We start from the raw sequence: 3,709 nt of genomic DNA, 5'->3' as shown, positions 1-3,709 counted from the left end.
TTTGCTGGGCTTGATGGTTTGTAGTAGTAGTCTCAGCTACTTGGGAGACTGAGGTGGGAGGATCGCTTGAGCCCAGGAGTTGGAGGCTGTAGTGAGCTGTATCACACCACTGCACTCTAGCCTGGGAGACAGAGCGATACTCCATCTTAAAAAAAAAAAAAAAAAGAAGAAGAAGAAGTCAAGGGTAAATATGGATGTTGGAAGCCAGTTTTCTCACTGTTGGAGTGGGAGGTTACAGGTAAGCAAGGGAGAGTGTTAGAATGATCCAGATGGCACTGGATTAGCATTGGAGACATCAGTATGACTCATGCTTAGCTTAATACTGATACAGATGGTACATATAGAACTATTTTTAGATATATGGATATACATAGGCAAATATAGTATATGGACATATATTTCCTTGCTCTCTCAGCTGAAAGGCTTAGAGGCAATAACACCCCAATAGCAACAAGCACCCCAATAACTGAGCAATAGCAACAGGCCTAGATCTTAGTTTCTTTCTTTCTTTTCTTTTTTTTTTTTTTTTTTTAAGACAGAGTCTCTCTCTGTTGCCCAGGTTGGAGAGTAATGGCGCGATCTCGGCTCACTGCAACCTCTGCCTCCCATGTTCAAGCAATTCTCTCACCTCGGGCTTCCAAGTACAGGCACCTGCCACCACGTCTGTCTAATTTTTTGTGTTTTTACTAGAGACGAGGTTTTGCTATGTTGGCCAGGCTGGTCTCGAACTCCTGACCTCAGGTGATCCGTCTCCCTCGGCCTCCCAAAGTGCTGGGATTATAAAAATGAATCGACCGGGCACAGTGACTCAGTTTCTAACACCGTTTTCCAATAAAAGAAACCAAGGACTCTTAGAGAAATGGCTGATTCAAGGAGTAGGGCAGGAAAGGTGAACCTGGAGGCATCACAACTACATGAAATGTGCAGATCTTTCTTGGCTACTAACGAAACTTAACTAATAGACAATTTTATGAAAGACAGGAAATCTGATATGGACTGTGATATAGACAATATCAAGGAATTACTGTTAATTTTTTAGGAGTGACAATGACATTGACATTCTGTAAGAAAATGTCCATATTTTTAGACATGCATCCCGAAGGATGAGGGGCTAAAATGACATGATATCTGGAATTTGCTGTAAAGAAAGAGGAAAATTGGGATAGATGAAGAAGTGTGGCAAATCTTGGTAACTGCTGAATCTCAGGTCCTTGTAGAATGTTCTCTGCTTCTGAGTATGCTTGAAAATTTTCACTAACGGTTTTTTTCTTTTTTTTTTTTCTTTGAGACGGAGTCTAGCTCTGTCACCCAGGCTGGAGTGCAATGACTTCATCTCGGCTCACTGCAACCTCCATCTCCTGGGTTCAAGTGATTCTCCTGTCTCAGCCCCCTGAGTAGCTGAGATTACAGGCGACCACCCCCATGCTCAGCCAATTTTTTTGTATTTTTAGTAGAGATGGGGTTTCACCATATTGGCCAGGCTGGTCCTGACCTCAGGTGATCCGCCCGCCTCAGCCTCCCAAAGTGCTGGGATTACAGGCGTGGGCCACTGTGCCCAGCCTCATAATGCATTTTTTAAAAAAGCTAGAAAAAGATTTGGGTTGAGAATAGAGTTAGCAATGTTTATTCCACCTGTAATCCCAGGCTGCGTAGGAGCTTCAGTGTGATGGGCACTGCTGTGGCTGAGAGGGATGTGTGGGTGGGTGGGCTGCCCCTGATCCAGGGCTAAGCCAGGAGGGCCTCTGATCCCAGATATGGAGTTGAGAAAGGGGAGTTGACTGCTGGAGGATCCATTTTTTTCTCTGTCTCAGTGGCTGGCTGGGAAACCCAGGGCGCCTTTTCTTGACGTTGCCCTGTGCTCTCTAGCCCATGGAAGGCACACTGAACAACAGAAGAAACAGAAGCTCCCACCCCACTTGTGTGTTTGTGGCTACCTAGCAGTTCTTGCTACTCTACTGTAGGGTGTGAGAAACAGTGATTACGGTAGAGTTTGTGATGTTTGTTTTTCCCAAGATCAAAACCCCATCTCCCCTCTGTTAACATAAACCATCAAAAGTCGATCTGTATTTAATTTTCCTTGGGTGGTCCTGGGTTGACATCTTGCCCTTTTGTCTTACCATAGGAACTTGGGAACCCAATCCTTTGTTCCATCTGCTCCGAAGACAGCCCACCACCCGCTGCTGGCCTGGTGGTTCCAGCATGGATTCTGTGTTTTGAAACCTCGTCTAAAGTTACAGGGAACAAGAGATCCTTACATTTCATGTGAGCATTCTGAGCAAAAAGCCTGTGTCCTGGCCACATTATGCACATTGGTCTGTATTCATGAGAAAGGCCGCGGAGCAGGAGCGAGGCCAAAAATATGACCCCTCTCCGCCCCCATGTCTTAAAGGCTCCCCGACATTGAACAGACTGTCCTGTTGCTTGAAAAGGAGTAAATGAAGCCCACTTTAGAGTGAAGGAACAGGCCTCTGATGTCCTGAGATCTGGCTAGGGCTTGCTCTGTCGCCTGCCTGGCCCATGGTGGCGTCTTCCCTTCTTCCCAAAGTGGAGTTCAGGGGAACGGAGTGTCAAGACAAAAACTGCCGTAACAGCTCCTGGAACCTGAGCTCACTGCATTTTGAAAGTGCCTCTGCAAGCTGGAATTCTTCAGGGAGGCCACTCATTCAATCTGAGCACAGATGCATGACCAATCTGACCCTACTGAAGCACGTGTTTCTCTGGCACCTGCAAGGCAGGGCTAGCCCAGAAATGCAGAAATGTACACAGGCCCATGTGCTCGCTTGCTCACATTACCAATCACAACCCACAGAGGACACCTAGAGCCAGTGGGAGGAGCACAGGAAGGCCAAGCGTCCCTCCTACCTGGGCATCGCTCAGCCTGGGGCTATCCACTCACTTCACTGCACACAAAGAATGCACCCGCTTGGTGACTACAGGACAACAGTGTTGGAAACTGAGCAATGACGTGAAACTTCATATCATTATCCTTCTTTTCATTTCCCTGCAGTCTGGAGTCTGGTCCTATTGAAAAATCCTAAAAAGACTGGATCCAAATCATAAAACACAGCTTGTATGCAGAATTACTATGATGTGGGCATCTTGAATTCATTACGCGTGTGGTTTTATAGGGCATATTTAAAATGTATGCACTAAAGTGAATATAAACTTTACGGTTCATTTTGCCCAAGAGAAAGGGACGGATGAGAGGAAATGAAAGCTGTTCTCTGGCACACTCACCATGGAGCTTCACTCGCTCAAGGCAGCTGATACCGCTGGGTCCTGGAGGTCTGCACAGCGCCGCCTCCGGGGACTACCTCCCTTTGGGTGGTGCTCATTTCTCCGAGGCTGACAATTGTGTTCTCAGTTTCCCACACATCACTTGAAAATCTGCTCATATGACCACCTCAGAGCTTGGAGCGAAATTGCTCACATTTTTCAGGTGTATGGATGCAATTATACAGCTAACAATCCGGGGCTGTTGCTTACCTGTGCATGGGCATTTATCAATTATGCCTAAACCTTCCAGGAGATGGATCCAGAGATAAATGACTTCAGGTGTGACCATGAAAGTCAACGCTGGGAAAGCAGACTTGAAAAGTTTCACCTAAGGGATCTTGATTTTCAGGTGAGGCAGAACCCCCTAATGTAGCGAAGCTCTGATGAAATGCAAGGCAACCCCAGGTGTCGTGGCAGTCTAGCCCTTGTTAAG

This window comes from Macaca nemestrina, chromosome 5 (genome assembly GCF_043159975.1).
Source record: "Macaca nemestrina isolate mMacNem1 chromosome 5, mMacNem.hap1, whole genome shotgun sequence".
Classification (NCBI taxonomy): domain Eukaryota; kingdom Metazoa; phylum Chordata; class Mammalia; order Primates; family Cercopithecidae; genus Macaca; species Macaca nemestrina.
The sequence above is the reverse complement of the archived record's forward strand: the minus strand, read 5'-3'. Positions refer to the sequence as shown.